This window comes from Ischnura elegans, chromosome 6, assembly GCF_921293095.1.
Source record: "Ischnura elegans chromosome 6, ioIscEleg1.1, whole genome shotgun sequence".
Taxonomy (NCBI): Eukaryota; Metazoa; Arthropoda; class Insecta; order Odonata; family Coenagrionidae; genus Ischnura; species Ischnura elegans.
The window spans coordinates 84,569,554-84,592,633 of NC_060251.1; positions in this window are offsets into that span (position 1 = coordinate 84,569,554).

Here is a 23,080-nt window from a genome sequence, read left to right on the forward strand (position 1 = left end):
TTGAAGTTTCAATTTATAATTTCACCTATTATTCCCACTACATAATTCTGGTCTTATAAAAATAAGGAAATTTATTGAAGTAACTTAGTACTTGATGCAGAATGCAGACCATAGTAATAGAATTTCTTTTCCACAATTCATTTCTTATAGATTTATTGGATATTAATTTAAAGCTAAACACATTTCTTAGCCTTATCGACCTTAATTTAGCTTCGCTTTTCCTGAACCAACCGCAATAGTTATTTAATTTATTGTACTTGTTTTTCCATTGATTTGTGTCTTGGCAAAACATTTTTCATTTTTCGAAGCCACTGTGTTGCATAATATTTTCCAAGGCACCTTTCAGTAGATAATTAGCTTATTAATTTGTGAAAATTTACTTCCGTATTACCAAGCATGAACCTATGACGAATTCCAATCTTCCTCCTTTAAAATCAAAATCATTGAATCAATTAACTGCTGATTACTCTTACGTAATTGCGGCAACGTCGTTGAACATATTTAAAATCTAACATTACGTTTAAGATTAGTTTCTTTCCCACAGTTTCCGGTATTTTATGTTCACAAATACCATCAAATATCTGCTTGAGGCTTTCGCAGCGCTGGATTGTTTTTCTCTCCTTGCTCTTCTGGTTAGGTGCGTCGAAGTTGAGTTCTGATGACGTTTTGTGGCCTATGCTGGTGACATCTTAAGATCAGGTCTGAGTGCCGACAGATGAAAATGGCCCGCTATATACCATCGTCAGGGTAGCCTACCGGTGGCTATACCAATTATAACTATCAGCGCCGAGGACCTCGATTTTTGCCGTTCTGTTTTGCGTGTAAGTCTTTTCCAGGTAGTATTTGAGGTGTGCCCATCATCTCTGTTGAAGTTTTCTGTTGATTTTTGTGATTTCAATAGCCTCATGAATTATTCCAGGAAAATAAAATCGTTCTTTGGCCAAGACCGTTGATTCCTCAATAATGATTATATGTGCGGGATTATTGAACGCATGTTCTGCAACTGCCGATTGCTCAAAATGTTTATTTTTGAGAACCCTTCGGTGATAGATCAGTCGGACGGAGATGGCTCTTCTTTTTCAAGGAATTCAAGGAAAACAAGGAAATCATTTCATTGTCTTATCAATTCTGTCTCATGGATGATCTCAAAGCCATGCAGTGCATCCACTCGGTTGTGGATGGTGGGTCAACCTCTAAATATGGAGCTTTGCGTTAAGGTTGGTGAGTTTACTCAATGAACTAGTAGTCATGGAGTAAAAGCGAGAGCTATTTGAGGGGGAATTGGTCTATCCTTGTTTAAGATAGGCCATTTGAATGATACCAAACCTGTGAAGATGCCACGACTTGGTGACTGGAGGCCACCAACTATTATGCCTCTAATTTCCTGGGGTGGAGGGCAGCAGCTCTTCCTTATATGTGTGAAGGTGGAGACCATATTGGTTGGTACAGATACTTCTCATAGCAAGCATGGTGACATTTACTTGAACGACTGAAGTAGGTGCTGTGATGTTGAAGGTTAGAGAGATGTGACCAGTTCCGGATATGTGACCAGTATAGGTCACGAAGCGTCGTCAGAACTACACTTCGACGTAGCTAACCCGAAAATCAATGGAGAGAAATACCATCTAATATCTTCATTCTCGAAACATATGATTGACTGTAATCGTACCTAGATTATGATATATGATTTTCGGGTGTTACTAACTAGTCGTTTGATGTTAGGAATTAAGTTTTTGAAATGCTTTATTAAGTATACAATACGATTGACAAAGAAGCATCATCGTAGGGAGTGTTTGGTTTAGACAGAGCATCAATAGTTAACATGGAAACTATGTGACAAGTTTATATATAAACATTTGAAATCATCAAAATATCCATTATGTCAACGGAACAATTAATCTTGCTATTGAAGAACTTTTAAAACTGCATACCTTAGGAGGTATGTTATATGACTGCCATATTTCATATTTAAAATTGTAATAGGCCTCAATTCTCGCTTAATTTAATTTAAAATATTGCTTCACCGAGATGCAAGAAACCCACCATAAGCTCATTCCTTCGGTACCGAGTCAAATTGAGTCCATACCAGAGTACATTATTCCATTAGGACGCCGGCCAGCACAAAATGCCATAGTAGGAGTGAAACCTTTTTTCATATCATGATATTTTATCTTTTTTTTCCGTTTGAACCTAAATGAAGAGAGCAGCTGAATCATCAAAAAGGAAGGAAATCTGACTGGAAGGAGAGGAAAAAAATCTGAACAACAAACCGGGATCGAAGGTTGAACATTACGAGATATTTTCTTTGTGTGAAATTCCGACGGAAAATGTTGGACGGCCGTAATCCCTTCTTTTAGTCTTTGGGCAATGAGAATACGATGGGAGAAAGGTAGAAAGAAGAGAGAGGCATCTGAGAAGAAATAAAAATGATGATTGAAGCGGGAAAAGGAGGATTTTTTTTCGTCTCGCTGACGGGATAGCGGCTACGCCCAGTGGTCGATATAAAGAAGGGAAGAATGATGTGGAAAGGATTAATGGGCAAATATAAAGGAGAGGTGGTGAGGAGTGAAATAAAAAAAAGGCATCCTTAACCTTCCAGCCGGTTACCCAAAGAGATCTTCAAGTGATTCCTTTTAATGAATTTCGGAAGGCTTTTCGTGTGGAGATGTTGGAGGAGTAATGGGAATATTTTGGTGTAGAAGTCAAAGTGAGTGTTCAAATAATTAGGTAGGCTAGCGATGTCTTCCGACGCTTGGTTTTGTTGTTAGTTGGGAATAGACGGAAACCTAGGCTGAAATAGAATAATGGGTCACGCAAAAAATTCGGTATTTGCGAATTGAAGAATTCAATAGAAAATTATGAATAAATGAGTTCGTAAAGTTATGCAATCCCAAATAAATCGAGTTTAGATCTGAAGAAATGAATCTCAGTCATTTGCTCAACTGAAAAAATGGAGTGTTAGTTTTAAATACTGTTATTGTGTCAATAACCCCGTAATTAGCTCTTGCGTTGGATCGCGAAACAGCTTTTTCTATTGACTAGGAATCATATTGAGGCTGTACAAGTTTTTTTTTTTTTCGAAAAATGCTGCTCATTTGGAAATCAAAATTACATTGTATTTTACCTAGGATTTCCACGATCTAATGTATTCAGAAACAATGACTTCATTGCTCACAAATATAAATTACTAGCATAATAACAGACTTTTCTTCCTTTAGGTTTTAGCGGAAAATAGCGTTTATGATAACAAGTGCATTTTTTTTTCTTTTTGGGGATGATAGTTTGCTGAATATCGTATTTATAGGAGTATATAAAGAGTAAAAACTATTTCTCACGGTCAAAAACATTGAAAGAGACTCATAAGTATGAATGTAGTGGATTTTTCATTCAATTAACAACTGTTGAAGTAAAGAGAAAAGCTTGTACAATGTATATTAATTACCACGATGTTACGTTTTACCACCATTTATTACGTCAATATGACCTATTACCTCAATTTTCCTTAAATTGCTTCAATAAGTAGCGAAATCTTTCCGTATTACAAACCTCTTTATTATATTATACGCTAATACCGCTATGTACGCCATTATTACGCTATGAAAACTAAATCAGATAACTATCATTCTTAAAAATTATGGTTGTCTAATTGGTATGATGAAGAATGAATTCGCGAACTCATATAACCACTCATTATCCACTACAGATGTTTTCCTCTCGTATCTACCATATTTTCAGATCCATTTTCACTCTTCTTAATGTCATTGTTCCGCCTATTTTTCACCCTTTCCGTGGGCGTCTCCGCTCGCTGGATGAGCAGAGAAACTTATATGTCCTTTCATTCCTACGGAGACAGAGGGGGATGTAACAGGACGGAGCGCGTATTAGAATGGATATGAAAGGAAGCAAATGAATGGAAAATAAAAATGAAATTAAACGGAGGAAGAAAACTGGAGAGAGAGAGTTATAGTGGGTGGAGGGGAAAAGAAGGTTTTTGGAAACGATGATGTAGCAGAAGTGGGTTGGACAGCTCGAGTGAAGAGTAATACTGGGGAAGGAGAGACGAAGAGAATGGACTGAAAAAGGGCCAACGGAGGTAAGACTGACGGCTGAATGGTGTTCACTCAAGGGACACTTCGAGAGGAAAGGAGAGTGCAACATATATCCATCTTGAGTTTGAAAAATACGGATCGGAAGAGGCATTCTCTCCGAGTTTCCGCGTGGTGAAATCGTCTGACACCATTTGTTACTGAAATAATTCGTACTTAGAAAATATTTATTCCTATTTTCTAATAAATTTTAATATTTATCTGAAATATTGTTAATTTCATGTATGTAAATACGAATATTATTTAGTAATATTTTTATAATATTGGTAACATTATCTTACTTAGCTACACATCTATGTCCTTACAGTAATTTTGGAAATATTTTTGGTCATATTTTCGACCGATTAAATGTAATAAAATCCGAAGATTCAAGCAAGCTGGAGTTTCTATATTGAAATAAATCCTTGCGATTTTCCACGATTATAATGTTTTTCTATCGTAGAAGAATGCAAGTATTTATGAAATGCGTCGTTTCAACGTCCAAAAGTATCCATTGCTTACGCCAAATGATGAAAGGGACATGATTTCAGCAATATTAATAGTAATTGTGGAAATGACCTAGTTGAGTGAGGGATTCCTTCAAATATTAACACTGACTAAAGATAGGGAAAGAAACAAAATATACCCAACAATTTAAATACAGCTCTTAAACGCTATGTTATACTTTCTCATACTATAAAACACTTAAAAATGCAAAGGCAAGTAAAACCCATGCCAACAATGTATTGTATCGATAATGGAAAAGATTTTTAGCCAACTAAAGCAATTTGGGTGCCTATCAAGCTGAAAATGTTCAATAATGTGTTAATTCAACGAATTTCATTTTCACGCAATGTAGCTTTCAGGTAGTAAATACCGCCCTTGGTTTTCAAAATGCGAGTGAACTTTAGTGCAAGGGGTTATTCGGGAGTAATCTGTGACTTGAAGGAAAAAAAAGGCAACGTCACCATATCCATAATACGCGTTCACGTGAGATGAAACTGTTGTCGAGAGACTCTTCTTTAAAATATTTTTCTCCTCTGGGAAGAGTAGAAGGGGATCCAGATTGAGTTGAATCCAGCACGTATTTTTTTTAGAGAAGGGAAGCAGCATTACGCGCGGGTAATAAGGCTGGGGGACCCGGGTAATGAGGTGCTTTTGCTATCAGGCAAACGCCAAGCGAATCGCGCGTGTGTAAGAGGAAGTTTTTAGACGGAGAAAGCGAGCGACAGGGTAGGGCAAGGGGAGAGAGACGGGAAAAAGAGGCAAAATATTGAATTCTTCGCGCTTGATTGGGGAAAAGGCGGTATGGGTGAAAAAATATAATACGCGAAAGGACGAGACTAATTTACTTCCGAAAGGGACGAAAAAATAAAATAAAATGAATAATATTTCTTTTTTTTCTATATACACATCCACCTGATGTATATTTTTTCACTGCACCTCCATCCAGTGTAAGTCTTTTTCCTCGCCATCTCGCAGATAAAAAAAAATTAGTCTGCCCCGCGATTCACGTAATAAAACAAAAAAACCCCTGGAGTGCTCTGGAAAAATAAATCTAACAGAAAATAAAGATAGAGATTTCTCGGAAGGGAGGGGCGGTAGAAAGAGAAACAAGTCGGGAAGCAATATATCGGTGCATTCCTCGAAAGTACCTCAGGAAAAATGCTCACAAATGTGAAGCTACATAGATATATACTTTTGCATGCGATTTTGCCTTCATATAAAAAGACAACCCTTGGAGAGAAATATAAGTTTATTTTTCTCCTATCGGTAGAGGAAGGAATTGGGAGGTGGTAAGGTTTGCAGTCCGACATTTATATTTGTCGGAGGTAAGATGAAGAAAATGGAAGTGCACATTTTTATCACCTTGCACTCTTTGTGCTTCAAAGAAAAATAAGTGTCTTCATCTCTTGGCGCCAGTCTAAAGATTCCTCGGAAGATGAGAGCGGGATATTAATAGTAAAAACGAATAGTTGTTGGACAAAATACTTATAGCCGTCGAATTTGACCTCTTAAACTAAGCTCATATTTCCAAATGCGAAATTACGTAAAATTTTCGATTTATGAAAGCGTGAAGTTGGATTGCATATATCAATTTTGTGCGAAATATTGCCAGCATATCCGCATGCAATAAGGACACACAATTGCTTGAAGCATTGGATGATTAAAAATATCAACAAATTAGCAAAGAAATTGCAGTAATGAGCCTGGTGTGATCAATTTTGGAGAAACACGTGAAGGGAGAAAGGGAAACCAGCAGCTTTGTGCTTCCATGTAATTTGTTATTGCTCACAGTTAAATAATTGTTTGAATTTGTTCCTATAAGTAGATTTTAAATCTTATTCTACCGCTTAAGGTAAATTGCGCATTGTATCGGAATACTTTTTTCACATTTTCAAGGTTCTGCATCATGCAAGAGTGGAAATATTCAAAGAATATGGGTTTTAATACTAGTGATGGTACTTTTATTCCTTATCATACGTGTACTCTCATTAGTCCACAACTTTAAGCCATCCTATTTTTAAAATTTTTAATTTTAATAGCTTAAATCACAAAACATTGGCAAACATTATCTATAACTAGTAATTATTATGAAAAATGCCCTGGAAACTTTATAAATGCCTTTTATCTTAAGTTATCTCTTTTCCTCAGGTGTAAAGTATGATTTTTATAGTATATTTAGTACAAAAATTACGTGGGTTCCACAATCTGATAGAATATATAATGTAGTGCTAATAAATAAAATATATAATGACTTGTAATATGATATTTTTACACTTTAGGGGAAAATATTGCAAAATTTCTAATCGGCGGAAAAAATACCTACGTCAAAATCCTTGAACGCAAGATATTGGGTTACGTGATAAAAAATAAGCCACGAGCTATCCAGGGGAAAAAAGGTAATATGACTCGGCCATTCTATGAAGCTGTTAATTCGGCGTCGCTGGACTGCAATGATGAAGTTAACGTTCTTGCCGCATCATCAGGGTGAGATATAATGCCACAAAAAGAATCTGATTGTGCGTAGTTGGCCAGAAAATTGTGTTTGACATGAGCACTCTTCAGTCCATGGAAAAGCAAGCTCTGACGAACAGGTGTTTTGAACAGAATGTAGTTTTCCAAATTATTCTCACTAGATCAGTGTTATAGAAAGGAAGGTCTATTTGATTTCCATTCTTTTCATTTCCAATTCAATGCATTTCTAGTCTATACATTTCCATTCAATGGAGTTAAAAAATGGAGTTATTCTATTGACCGGAGTGCCTTGAAAGGTATGTGTTGGGGAAAACGCGTGGGAAAACATCCAGCAATTAAAATGCGTCTAAGAAATGGAACCAAATGCATACCTTCATAATTATTTTTCAAGATATTGTTCATTTTCAATTTTTTATCAGGCACACATATTAAACAGTTTTAAAAATTAATATTGGGTTCTGATCAATGAGATCGTATTATCGTGGCAAGATACGAGCGAAATTTATAAAATAATAGTTTTTCATGGAAGTAATAGGAATCGAATTTTACAATAACAATCGTATAACACCATAATATCAATAGACAAGAACAAAGCATTAATATTGCACAATTTTAGAGTGTGTAAAACAATATGTACCTTATAATGTACTCAAGTAAGATGCAAAATGCTGTAAGTTAAAAAAATTACTTTTCTTTCACTTAATTTAGAATTTGCTTTAGACTGGAAGTGGGCTTTTATTATACTACAGGCCAAGGGAATTGTTCTCATGTGACATAATTTGTTAACCAATATATCATTCATTATTCTTTCATGAGATAGTAGGGGAATCAAGGAGGAATGGGACAGTGGAAGGTATGGGGCAGTTCAAATTTCCCTCTCTTGAATTATACTTTTTAGCTCTTGCTTTTCTCAAATGTATGAAAAGCAGTAGCTACTTTTCCTCATTAAATAGCTCCTGGTTCACTTCCGTTAATGTGAGTTAAGAAGAGGATATTGGTTTTCACACCAATTTTGGTAACTTTCGTGAGATTTCTTAACTTTAAATTTCTATTATTTTAATTATGACTTTCTCTCGCTGGAAGCACTGAATAAAATGCATATCCTTCGGGTACATAACTAGTAATTTAATAACATGTAGTTGCTTAAAGCCTAATAATACATGTGAAATATAAAATGTCCTTTGAGGGAGGAATGGTACAGTGTCCCACTTCCCCAAACCAGTATTATTTGAAGTTTTATCTTATAAGGCGTTTTTATTTTAATTTTTAGTTCATTATGCCTCATAAGTGGAGGGAAACAATCCAGATATGGTACCAGTGCCAAATTGTACCATTATGGAAGCTGTGAAGATGGTTTTTATAACGGCAAATGGGTGAGAGAGGTAGGGCAAGAGTAAAGATTCATCAAAATCTGCATTATCAACACATTTCATGAAAGCATTGCTTCCAAGGACAGGTTCAGTGTAATTTTTCGAAGTAATCCGACATGTGGAATGGTTTTCCTATTTTGTACTACATAGGGAAAGATTTTAGTAATAGTAAGATGATAGATATGATGTTAAATTTATGCAAAAAAGGGAGCTAATTAAAATATTTTCTTCCATCAACAATAAGACGTTAGTATCACAGAAAGAAGATATTGTTCTAAAACTGAATTCTCCAATTGCGTTTAAAGGCATTGAAAGAGTGAAATCCTTGTTTACGTTTACAACTAATATCATATATTGTATAAATATTATCAGAATAACTAAAATATTTAGCAATTATGCATTTCCTTTCAACCACTAAATTTTTCTTGCACTTTTGCGAAAGTGTCCAATTCATTCCACTTAAAATTTCATACGTTCAGAAAATGTTAAGTTCTACAATGCTCACCTATTTTAATTTATCGAGGAATTCTTGAGGAATTAATCAACTAAGTCAAGATCAATACAACTAAGGATTGCAAAATAAATGATTTTAGCCGCTAATATTTTCACATAAAATTGTATTCAAGAATGTATCCCAGTACTCCCTAGTCTCCCCTAGGTACTCCTCGAGTTGCCATTCTGAGAGAGGCTTCTATAAATCACCAATCTAGATCAATCTGATGATTTTGCCTACTCATATGGCATAGTTGTGCTTAGCTTTAAAACTATATCAGGATATTATTCTTAGTGATTAAATGCCTATTCTAAGAAGGGTATGATAACTTTCTTAGCTCCTCTAAAGTAACGTTAATATGTGTCTCAAAAACCCCATTCGTAGCCATGTAATTAATTTTGATTTAGGTACACATGTATATTTTTGCGAAACACATAATTTTATTATTTTTATCATTTCATCCTCATTCTTATGCAAATTTTGACTAAATTTGCATCAGAATGAATTTATTTTCATTAGGTAGTGGAATATGAACCGTTTTAAAATAAAATAAATGGTAAGGCTGAAGAAGCTCTTCAGACTTACTGAGCCTTTTCTATAGCAAGAACAGAACATTCATCGATTCAAATACACTGTAATGACCTCTCGTCAATTAAGAAAAAAGGATTGCAAATCGGCATAATGTTATTCTTCCATTCCCATTTCCTACAGAATCCGTTACTGCATATTTTCTCGCCTCTCAAACTTGCAGCACTTGATGAATACATAGGAACTCGTATCCATATATTCGCGCAGGAGTGCATTTCCCCCAGCTCTCAAAAACTAAAGGAGCAATTTTGATTAATTCCTTGAAGTGGCACTCTCGTGAGTCACTATGCTTAAAACCATTTCCCTCGTGGGCTTGATGTAATAAAATATCCCCTCCTTTCAGCACTACGACAAAAATGCAGGATGAAGTATCCACCGATTCCGAGCCAGAGACCCTGTGTTATTGATTTATCCGTCCATGAGTTCGAGAAGAAAATTATTCCCGACTCTCTTCCTCCTTCCCAGTTTTTTCATCCGTTTACATCAGCAGTCTCAGCTCGTCTGGGAATTTTGAAAGAGATTTTCCGACGCGACGTAGCTGGTGGGCTCTTTCTATATATTGTAGTAGTGCCGTCCATTAATTCAATAGATGAATAAGAGAGCTCTCTCTCTCTAATTTTTACTTGATTAAAATGAAATCGTTGTCTGTGCCACTGTTACCTAAGTGTATTGTAGTTATTATTCCAGAATTGGTGCCCTCCAGAGATACTTTGTGGAATTTGCTGAAAATTTAGGATGAATAAGATTCAATTAGTTTTTTCTCAGAATTTTTTTAATACACGAACATGGTTTCCAAGGTTAACGTTAATCGTCGAAACCAATGGTCGTGTTTTACCAAGGGTTTGTTAGAAATCAAAGTTTTTTTTTTATTCATCCGCAATGTTATTTTTATTCTATTTTTTCCAAGCAATCGCCATGTCCTTCAGCACGAATAGATGCTGTTTACTGATCGTACTTCATGTTTTGTGTAGAATGTAATGAAAATAGTTGGTTTTGATTTAGGTAAGAAGTCGTATCAAAATGAGTTAAGAATTACGGACACATAGTAATATTTTTTCTATTTATAATAAGGTCTCTGGTAAAAATAGGGGAATTGAAAGCTTTGCCTACTATGTTTAGTCTTGTAATAAATACATGATGTCATGGGTATATCACAGATTTAGCGTAGAATTAAGAATTTTTATCTTTAAATGTGTTAATATCAAGTAATTTGGACGATTATAAAAATTATCTTCGTATTACTAAGATAATTGCAGGTGAAATCAATCACCCTTTTCATAATACAGAATCGATTGAAAAATACTGCATGCATAAAACTATAAATTACATAGGAGCACGAAAAATCACTTTTTAATCCCGAAAATAAGAAGACCGATGAACTGTATCTCCATTAACGAAACGAACGGCATTTTTCTGTCAGATTTCAATTTTTGGTCAGCGGATAAAAATATCGCAATCATTCATCTACTTCAACCTTTACTTAAAGCCAAAGACAAATCAAAAAGTCACGGAGCCTTTCTGTGGGAGGAAGTGGAGACTTAGCGTTCCGATTTCCGATCAATTGACCTCATTGACTTTGAATTCTGGTTCGATTTCCGTTTGGGGTGAAGCTTTTATCGGAATTTAACCATGATAAGAGAATTGGGAGAGGGAAGAAGGGAAGGCGGATGCGATGGACAAGAATGATTTGATTGTACGGACGATGACAATCTATCGAAAACTCATTTTCATAAATTTAAGATTCAGCCTTCTTTGTAACGCACAATTTATTAAACCGTCATCGAAAAGTGGTATGCAATATATAATCAAACATGGAAAGTCCCTCAAATGTCACAACCAGATCTCTTCAAATTTTTATTGTTGATAGGAAATGGATATCTATGCGGTGTAGTTTTTGTTTCAGCCGCCACGGTAAATACTTCCCTAGCTATTTGTGACAGAAAGTGGGCAGAAAAACGCCTAAATGTATGCAACCCGCGAAGTCATCGTCCATTCAACGGATTAAAAGGGGATTTTGTTGTGCGGTTTGCACAAATTTAGTAGTTTTCATGATGACATGATATATTGAGTGTTGGAGGCTGAAATGAAAACTACACCTAATGAATGTCCATTTCCTTTCACGTAGAAAATTTTGAACGAGATCTGGCGGTTAAACTTGAGGTACTTACCTTGCTAGGGTATCATATTGGAATCGTATTCCAAGTACCTCTCCGGTGTCGAATGCACCGGCTATTGGTACTCATTATTGTCGACGTCTTATAAATACTCAAGTGTTGATCTTCAGGCTTAATTGGTTGTAAACTCTTCAATCAAGGATCTTCTGATGCGAGGATTATTTAGGACAATCTTTTTTCAAAGTAGTTGAATATGCAACTAAAGTTGGGCACCCAATGAATATACTCGGTTGAATGAGTGAAAAGTAGTTTTTACTCGTACTATGAAGCTTCAAGATTCTAAAAACGAGTCTTAGAACACTGTTGTAGTCACTTTGTAAGTCCTCGAGGATTCATTGGCGAAGGAGATGGCCACGGTTTTAGTGAATTGATGTGCCGAAAAGTCCAAAAGTATTCAAGCAGGAAAATTACTGTCATATCTTCATATTTCCTTCTTTTCTTTCCTTATTTTCTTTCCTACTTCAATTGTTTCTGCTTATTTCACGGTTTTCTTGGGGATACTTACCATTCAACTTTTCTTTCATCATAGTCTTCACGTAACCCGATAATAATGCACTATCATATAATGGTGTAACCATTGAATATATAACACTATATGAACATATGTTCAGGCTAAATTTGGCACCGATGAGATTGATTTTTCGATTAAAATGATGCTTTACTATTTTGAAAAGTATTCTAACGATTTAGATAGGTTTTCATGTAGTACTGAAAAGCATTCTGGCCACCTCACTTTCCTTCATGTACTTCCCTCTTCAATTCTCAATAAAGCCTACTCCCTTTCGTTCTATCTAAAAATCCTATTCTCCTCCTTCCTCTCCCTAGTTTACCACACATTCTACCTTCTAACACTGTTTTCAACATACCTTATCCACTATATACTCCTTCCCTCCATACCTTCTGTCTCCTCGGTAACCTATCTGGCCTCCCATTTAATGAGTTTCTGAACAGAAGGTAAAAGATAGATACGAGAGAGATACATACATAGATACTTCGTATTAATGTATTAAGTTAAGGCAAGGAAGCAATTTTAGATTCATTCATTTTCATAAAATCAGGTCCAAAACTCAGGGAAGTCTAAGGTATTTCAGAATTTACATAGGAAATTCTTCTCTGCCTTATTTATGTAAGACGAAAGTCTGATCGGCGATTCAGTTGGTGTCTTCCATGTCTACCGGAAAAGGAACTAGTCCCATTATATTAATCCCGTAACCAAGCGCATGTACAAAGGCAAAACATCATTATCATTGCTAATGATGAAGACGCTTAACAACACCGTGTTTAAGCATCTGCCATGCATAAACAAATGAAGTGATGCAATTATAATGATTTGCACCATAACATAAAGGGATTGTGGGAAAATAATCAGCATTTTACGCAATTCATAAATTCTTTAAAAAAATATCATTCTTTATTTTCTCTGAAAATTAAAATCCGATAAACCTTTAGACTAAGGTTTTGGGTAGAACTAAAAACCTGCATTATATACAAGGTTTTCCATCTACGTCACTTCAAATTTTGCAGAAATTTCACAGCTTCGCAGTCTTGCGGATTGAAAAGGAAATTACATTGTGACATTTATAGCCAGGTAAACAATATTTCGGAAGCCATAGCCTCATGTAGGTACTAGGCATGTATCATGGAAAGTTTTGGAGTCGGTATTGAATCGCTATTTCTGAAAGCCTATCGATCCCACATCCATCAACGCATAATAGGGTATTCTAAACCCAGTGCTAAGAGATAATTAACCTTCGAAATTTCCTTTCTCTTGGTATAACTGCTTAGCTCTACCTAAAATCATGTTCCGAAATTACATTCTTGAATTAAATTTGCTCTCGGATTGACCGTGTGCTAAGGAATATTTACAAGAAGCAGATGGGCCTCCTTGCGTAATTTCGTTTCAACATTTGCTGAAAATCACGCAAGAGATAAGAATGCTAGATTGTCAATAAATGAGGAGCAAGGGATAATTGTTATGGATAGAACGATTATGAAGTTTTGCAATAGCACTAACAGCGGATTAAAGAGAGCAATGCAATATGGGGGAAGGTCAGGCAGACTTGAATAGTGAATTTCTTCATAAACCTACAATGGTCAATATAATTCCGTTACTAACAACCATTACCTCAAATTTTGCGCCTATATGATCCCTTATCATAACTAGCCAAAAAAAAAGACTTTTAGAACAGCAAGTAACATTTTCTCAAAAATAGGCCGCTTTAAAAAGATTTTATTTTTTGCCGATCGCCGTAAATGGCACCAAGCAGTATTGTCTGCGGCGCTCTGTGAGCAATGGTCGGTGACCTATGTATTTTATGTTGCGAACGGCGCCGCGACGTACCGGATGGATATGGGCGCCTTGCCTTCCATGAGGGCTGTCCACAGTGCGGCTCCTTACACATCTCGGTGAATTCGTCTTAAGGCACCTATATAATCCCATTGCTGTATCAAGTCACGGCAATTGCCGTCCACCGTGGACGAAAAGAAGTAAAATCGTATGAAATCGGTCCTAGGGAAATCGGTAGGAATATTATGCAAGTGCCTAGCCTAATTGGCACATCCTTGTTGTTACATTCATTTCCTCAAGTTTGGTTGATGTATACCTTTAGGAGCTCTGTGATATTTGTTGATATAGTTAATAGTAATAATAGGTCCATTTTAACATGGAAACGTTGATTTCTAATGAATTCCTGAATTTTTATCATTTAGTTTTAAATTTGTTTGCCGTAAGGTCAACGACTTTAAACAATGTTGGACCCAAAATAAAGTTAAATTCATGTCATAAGCATGATACCATTGTCTGCTGTCTGCAGATGGCAGGCAATTTCAATGTGATTAGTACATTGAACCATAGAAAGCGTGGATGTAGGTACCTGACGAAGGTTCCCAAAATCATGATATTAATCAATTATAGGAAGGAATTCATCTTGAGGCCTACCTGGAGTGTAGATGTTGAGGAAGAGGCAATCCTCGCTCTGTCTCCTCAGGTGCGGCAGTAATCTCTTGAGTCCCTCCACTCTCCCCTTGGGCATCTTCCGTATGATCTCCTCGTCCGCCGCCGACGGAGGGTTCGGCGCGGCCTCCATAGCCCGCGACACCGCGGCCACGTCCTCGGGGAACCGTTGCGGACATGCCGGGCCCGGCCTATCCGCCAACCTTACACCTCTCCACACTGCTCCACTCACTGGGGGCATGAACCGGAGGCTGCCCGTGGGCGGGGAGGCGTAGGGGACCCCAAGAAAGGCCTCCACGGCACCAGAGTGCCTACCGTCCGGGGCCCAGACAACACCTCTCAGTTCACCGTACCGAGTCGTGACCGTCCTAGGGCTCAGCGAACCCGTGGCGTCGGGCCGGATAGAGGCGGTGGATGACCCGCTCCTGCCCCCAGGCCGGGCCGGGGACGGCGGCGGGGGCGGTACCGCGGGGGCCGCCGCCGGTGGGGGCTGCTGCGGGGGAGAGGCCGGGGGCGCGGATTCGGGGGACGATGAGGCCCCCGCGAGTCGTCCCCAGGGGCAACACAGAATGAACAAGGCCAGGGACAGGGGGAGGGTTTGAGCAGGGGCCCTCTTAGTCATGGCGACGAGCCCGTATCGTCGTAGAGGGATATGCTGGCTATTCCTCATCTTCCCGACGGGTTCGTCATTGAGGAATCTTCGGTATCCAATGTTCCACGATGCATAAGAACTGAATGATCTATGCTTCCTCTTCTGGTGTCGCTTAAAGCCTAGTAATCCGTGTCAGCACGATTTGAAGAACACCCATCCAACTGGAGCACAGACTTTACACACCATCCTTTGAGAGGACTAAATTTCGTTGAAACCTATCGCAATTTGTGGGCCATAAAACATCAAGTACTGTTTTTTTTAAGGGGTTTCCTAACAACCTAAGAACCAATGCCGATGCACACACACTTTAACAGCTCAGTAACCACAACTCTAACCGTATTCAGAACTTCAACAATGAAAAAACACCCACTGAAACAACTTTAACTTAGTCGATACATGGATTTTTTCAGGCTATAAATAAATTTTTGCTTCCCGATCGATTTAACATCGTGCGGGTTCCTTTACTTATCTATATCAACTCTCACAGACAATAGTTGTTTTAAATGGAAATTTGCTTTCTTATAAACATTGATATCTTTCCACTCTTCTTTTTATTATATTTTTTTCTTGTCGTGTCGATTGAATAATATCGAAAAATTTTGGTTACAAGAACAAATTTGATCGATGCTAGGTGGACTTATTCCTTTATATATTTTTCTCCGTTATCTCTTACTCACACGCACATAACAATATAAAATCACATTCTAACCGTCTAACGAAAAATTACCTTTTTTCATACGAAATGAGCCTTCCTCGGATTGAATATTTCGTGGAGGAACCCGCTGTAACGTGGGTCGATCACTTGGCAGTGAGAAACAGCAAAAAAATGTACTTGACACCCGAAAAAGAAGCGCTGTTATTGTTATGCCCTCTATCGCGTGTCACCTACACATTTGGGCTGCGACCACCTTTATACTCCAAAAAGAGGAAACACACCCTATTCACGCAGTTAGATACGTCCTCCGAGCACGCAGATCACAAACACACTAGCCCACAACTCTACACAATTTTTATAACTTTATCTTCTCCCTGACTTTTTACGAGAGAAGACTGCACACTTTTGCCGGATCCAATTCCGGTATTCTACACGTTTACACACATTTGTTTATTGTACAATCTATCCTTTTTATTCCGTGTCCCTTTTTTTTTAAGTAATGGACCTTCTTCTCTTCCGTATCTGTCTCACAGGCCTTCTTTTTTACGACACTTTTCCCCCTTACTGCAGTGTCTGCAAGCGGAACCCCTTTCGTAAAAATCCTCCACTCTTAAAGCCCCTCCTGCCGTCTGGGATGCTGAGGATGGCTGATGTGTGCCCTATCTGTCATAGGCGACCGCGGCCAGGCTCTGAGGGGTCGCTGGAGGCAGGGTATCAGGCTTTGGAGAAGGGGAGAGAGGGTCCTCGGGGGTAAATGCGGAGACCGGGGTCTGTATCCCCGCGGAACCGTGGGGGGCGTAGCCGGCTACTGGGCCCATTTCAAGAGCTCTCCGCCAACGTTCCCTCCTCCTGATCCATCACGTTCTCGGCGGTCGTCATTCGCGGAAGGACAGTGGGGGGGCCGTCACGGGTGTGGCCATGAATTTACCTTCTCCTGGGAGAGGTTTGAGATACCGTCTCTACCGCGTGCACAGGCCTGGTTAGAAAAAGAAGGGAAAAGAAGCGGGTAGAGGAAGGAGAAAACAGAAGGCTTGCTGGAGGATGAAAGAACTGGGACCGGGCGTCGTAAAAATCCCAAGAAAAAGGAGGAGATACCTTATATAAAAGGGGTGATAGGAGTGTGGGAGGAAGGTCGTCTGAGTGTTTTTCGGGGTTTTGTCGTTCAGGGGGGAGGAGGAAAGGAAGGAAAAAGGGGGTGTCCGAAAGATAAACGTATTCCGAGCGAAGGGGTGCTGGGGGGGATGAATGGATGGGGTAAGAATCCCTCCCGCCTGGGGGAAAACCTCTTAAGGTGGTATGAGAGGTGTCACGACTATGAATAACAAGGTGGGAACGGCTGCTTGCAGTCTGCTCTCGTGTTTGTGCGTGAGTCTGAAAGCGTTCGGCAAAAAATGGCCCGCGAGGGTAAAATTTTCATTCGCTATAAATCACGGGTTATTTGCGTGAAGGTGTCGGGACAGGGCGGTTGAGCGGAAGGAAGTACCGCGAAGGAGGTAATAAATGAGGATTCCATTGTTTTACAAAACATGGAGAGAAAGAGGAAGATAAGGGGATGTTCTCTGTTTTTTCAGTTGGCGGAGTTTAAAAAAATATACATTTAATCCCAGGCGCGAATTCAATAAATCTCCCCCGTTCCCATAGCCTATTCGAGGTCGGAGGTAGACGTCTGGGGTCGTTGAATTTCTGTTGGGCCTGGTTGATTCACGCGTGGGAGACCCTCAGCTCCGGGGAACGTATACCTCTGGAGGTGGTTCTATTTCAGCCAGTCCGAATCGAAAACCTGCCATGACGAATCTCATAAACGCGATCGGTGGAAGTTTCCACGGAATGGTGAGGTATCGGAGAGGGTGGTTTGGTAGGGAGAGGAGAGCGATAGGAATGGGAATAAAACACTAAAGTTCCCTTTTACTGTTGGGATAAACGTCGAGATGTTATCGCTTTTACACGAAGAACTTTAACGTCTCCGACCCGTGAGCTTTTTTGGCGTGTCGCACGGAATCCTCAACCCAAGATGGATTCCTTTGGTGGTGAAGAATTTATATCCAATCTCCTTACGTGCGAATTAGGGCTTTAGGTTGAATGTCATGATATTAAGTGAAAACTTCTGTATTTCAAATTTTCCTTCAAATATTACCTGAGTCCTTTAGTAATTTGCAAAAATGAAAATTTTACAAAATAAAATTTAATAAAATTAAACAGTGTATCTGTGTCGCCTTAAGTGATCTTCCAAAGGATCGTTGTTTGATCAAGGATTTTGGAAAGAAATGAGGGGAATTTTGTGGCGCAAAGGTATATGCCAGGAGGGTAAAGTAGATTAATGGACCATGAGATAATGAGGTGAGATATGGATGCTTGAAGCAACAAGACGGGTTGATGGTACGGTGTGTTTAGGAGTGGTGGTACGTTGAAAGGTGTAAAAAAATAAACAAGGACAGCTTAGGTGGGGGAGAAATGTAGGCCGACGGAGAATGCTCCAGAATTTTTCCACTACCGACTGCGGGTGACAAGGGCCACTCCTACAAAACTCACTGCCCCGGCCCAAGAGTCCCTTTTTAAAATATGCATGCAGCGGAGGCAGAGACGGGTAACAATTTTCTCCAGCTCCACACCAAACGTTAAGTCCTCCTCCCTTCCTAATATATATCCTCACGTCGCTAAAGGGGGCAAATCTTCGCCCTTTAATTAACTCCCACTTCACGAACTACCGTACTCGCAAGACGGTGCGCGGCCGTTTGATATACAGTCGCCGCTTGGGCGAATTCAAATTCGGTCCCAAATAATTAATCCCCCCAAGGAAGGGTTTCTCTTAACGGTGGGCTGTGTGTGTTGAAAAAAAAGGGGAGAGGTTCTTAGTGGTTCTGGGATTTTTGAGCCACTCAATCGTAAGAGGTCTGCCTTTGCTGTATCCCCTTCGGAGATTTGAATATTTATGTCTTCACTTGTATTCAGTATACGTCCCACAGTCACCTTTTTCTAAAATATGTTTTTGAACTTCGTTTCTTCATTTACGAAGCACACTCATTTGGGATGATAAGAAATGGTATTAATAACTTTGCCTGCGATATAGATAAATAATAAAAAATGGATGCTAAGACCTTCCTTTATGGAGTGAATTTTTCAAATTTTGTTTTATACAACACAAAAATTAGGACCACTGACCTCATGACATAACTGGCAGTGCAAAAAGGAATTTTATGAAAGAACCCCCTTTGTTGAAGAATGCTTGAGGTACTAATATCGTGATTCCTCCACTTGCATACTTAAGAATAATAGCTCTTTTCAAATTAGAGAGTTGAGCACTATGTTGCCGAAGGAAAAATTGACGTAAATGTTATGGTACTTTAAATGAAAACGATTAAAATAATTCTTTGAAAATTGGATACGAAACACTATTATCTTAACTCTTAGGCCTTGATTCTTCTTTCCACAGAGAGAGGCCACATTCACCAGTTTGGAAAATCTTTTCAACTCTTCTTAAGAACAACAGATTCCATCAAGACAGTCGCTATGTATATTTAAGGCCGAAGTATACTATTCTTTCTGAGTGGAATAGGGACAGATTTTGAGAACAGGATCTCGATATATGTGCGTTCGAGTAGAGTAGACCGTATTGCCGGCAGAAATCCCGGGATTGCACCGGGAACAATCCTCGGTCCAGTCGAAGTAAAGGAGAGCAGCAGAATATTCTCACTTCCAAATTCATTCATGTAACAATACATTCAATATTTCCACTTCTCTCACCGAGGGAGCCTTTAACGATTCACACAGAGAGTCGAGTATTCCTTGAATCTAGCCACACATAGGTTACAAGGGGTATTCCACCGATTTGCTCTATAAATCTTCCTTGTACGTAGAAAGAGGGTCAGTAATTGATGATACACGGGTAAATATACGGTGGGTAACAGAGGTAATTTTTGGGTGAGCCAAACACTCGCTTAATAAATTCGTTTATGGGTTATCTTCGCAGGGAAACGTTTACTCTGAAAGATTGCGTCAAAGACGAGTGGTTTTCGGAGCAATCCTCACTCTTTTAGCCGCACTGCTGCGTAAACACGTTCACACACACTTATATAAGAGGTGTCTTCACCATTGGGATCCCACTCTGCGTCACACTCAAACAGAGCAGAGGCGTTTCACGCACTTAGATTCTCTTTTGTTCGTCCCGCGGGGTAGGATAGCACTCCAATCCCACTAGAACACGCACTGTCGATACGACTGGGGAGAGCGGGGAACGACGAAATCTCGTGGGGAGGTCTTCCCCCGTGACTCCGGCACCGTGCGATGCACACACTGAACACAATGGCAAAAAGTCCGACCGGACGATGGGAGAGGACCGCGTAACGTTCCTCTCTTCTCCCGGTTCCCTTCAGTCGGTCGGCCGGAGTCTAACCGGATCGATGAGTGGGTAAGCGCGCGGCCACGATCGGGACCAGTTTTTCAAACGGTTGGACTTCCCGGAGGGGTCCCAAGTTTGTCTCGGGGGTGCATTGTTGAACCCTTTCGCCCGTCCTTCCGAAACGTTTAGGCGATGAAGAAAGTAGGGGGGGGTTCGTCCGCCCCCGTACGACCGAAAGGAGAACGCCCGGTGTTCGAACTCGGGTCGCCCGACGTGCGAGGAACCGACCTCAGCTGCTGTGGCTGCCTACCCTCGCCGATGTGCTGGGCCCGGGGATCGGGAGCGGAGGAGACGCGGAGCTGCTGCTACCTGGGCGACGGGATAGGGAAATATTGACCCGTCGCGGGCGCCATCTAACGGCCCGGAGATCAACTTCGTGCTCCGCCGGCCGCTTTACCCCCTTGTCCGTAGCTCGGAAAATTTCCTCGCCCCGCTCCGACCTTTTTCTCTTGCGAAAACCCGAAATACGGGGTCCACCCTGCTCCTCTATCAAAGCTTTCCTTCCCTCTTACTTCTTCTCTCCGTGCTCCAGACCGTGCCAGAATGCCGGTAGCGGAGGACAAACTCAATCTTCATAAGCAAAAGTTTTCGTGCGACAACTTGGAATTAAATTATATCTTCTCGCGTGTAAAAATCTCTCGGAAACGGTCCGGACTCTTTCCTACCGAGCCGTCGAGATCCAAGGTCTTCTGCGATGTTTTTTTTCTGTCTTTATTTCTTAATATATTTTTATTCTGAGGACAAGTGAGGAGGAGGGAAAAAGATGGGGATTCAAGTTACCGCCTCTCCGGTTGCATTTTGATTGACGCTCCAGTTGAATCTTTCGAGGGGTTGTTTCGAACTCAGGTTTTTAATTGGAAAGCCTTGAGAGTTCGCAGAGCTGAAAAATTCGCCCCAAGCTCCGCTCCTCCTTCGGTGAAATTATGCACCTTTGCATTCGCGTATTTCATTTGGTTTCGGGAGCGCGTGGCATTTCCCTTTGCGCTGCTGCCTCTTCTATTTGTAAGGGAATATGGTGCGTTACTGTTGAAGCCGAACATTCAGTTCCCTTACTGACTACCGAAGCAATATTCGCAACAATTGTTCCGAATCGAGATATGATCAACGCCTGCATTGAAATTAATATGAACGAGCTTTTGCGAGACTCCTATAATCGTTTCCGACCTGAATTAATTCTTGGAAACGGATATTTCCCGACTCGCATAGTATATGAATTTTATAATTCCACTCTTACACATCAATTATAAAGTAAAATTCTTGAGATATATTGAAAATATTTCAATATATGATATTTTAAATTGATTACCTGGTGCTATTATCGATACAATTTTTTAAACTATTCCTTCATCATAATGATATCACACATTCGATTGCATGCAAGGAGGATTTGGTAGGTAGCTGCATATTTTTCATCTTAATATTTTCTAAATTCTAAAAGCAATGATAACATTATCTTTCATGTGGATTCAGTGTTAGTACACTTCACAATTTCTGGAAAAATATTTTCCAATAAATACTTTCGTGCCTACATTTATCCACTGATAATTCAATGGGTATTGTCTTATAAACAGCGGCCATAAGCCGATTCAATACATATTTCCTGCGGTTCTCCTTGCCGTTGGGGAGCTCAGTTCCAATTTTATTCACCAATTACATAATTAAACATTGAGCAGATATTTGTCTTAACTAGTGTATAGTCAAAATTCTGATTTGATTTAAATTGGCGATACTCCATAGTATTCAACACCATAATTCAACACAAAGTTGTACGTATGTTTAAAACTAATTACCAGAAAACAGTAAACTACTCTGGAATTTCACGTCATTTAATCATTTTAACCCTCCAGCAGGCGCGCCATATTCTCTGACACCAGCGGGCGCGCGTGGCACTCAGTGCCACACTTGGTTTTCCGCTGATATTAATTACAAAAAATCGAATTAAGAAGCGTACATTCATTATCTTGTTTTTTCATCGAACTTTACATAGTTTTGACATACAGTACAGATTTTTAAACACTTATAATTCCAAATTTTTTATCACATTTTTTTAAAGCAATGCCTAGAACTCAGTTTTTATGCCTTAAGGTTTTTCACGTCATTTATGTACACTTTTTTCAGGTAGTAACTGTTTCACAGTACTTTCGGCAAGAAAAGTTATTGCACCTCCCATATTTGATTGTCGTTGATATGTTCTTTGCACGGCCACACAATACGCACTTTCCGCGTTTATTACTTGCTGTCTCGCTCACCTCTTCAACTTGCAAGTCTTCATTTTGATAACTTGACTAGAATATTTTAATGTCAGCTGGTAGAGATAATATGTTTGATCTGTTTTTCAAGTGTGCGTTCATCCATGTGTACGATAAGGTTTTCAGGAATGTCCTCCTGCAATGTTCATTTGTGGGATTTTTTGCCCTATATAATATGTGAGAATTGATTCCTGCGATGTCCAAAAATCTATAAAATAAAACTAATGGCCACCTTTTATGTCCTTATATGGGTAATGTCTTTCTGAAACCCGTAGAGAGATGACCTTACAGCGCGCGTCTTGTTTGGCAAAAATTCAGGCAGAAAATCTCTTTTATTTTTTTTTTCAGCGTGCCAATGGTTGTACTGTTTTTTGTGAGGAGATGCTTGGCAAACGGATAACTAGTATACCAGTTATCTGTGGTAAGATTATGATTAGTTGCCTCAATTGATCTTACAAGCCTCTTGACAACGTCTACTGGTGAGTT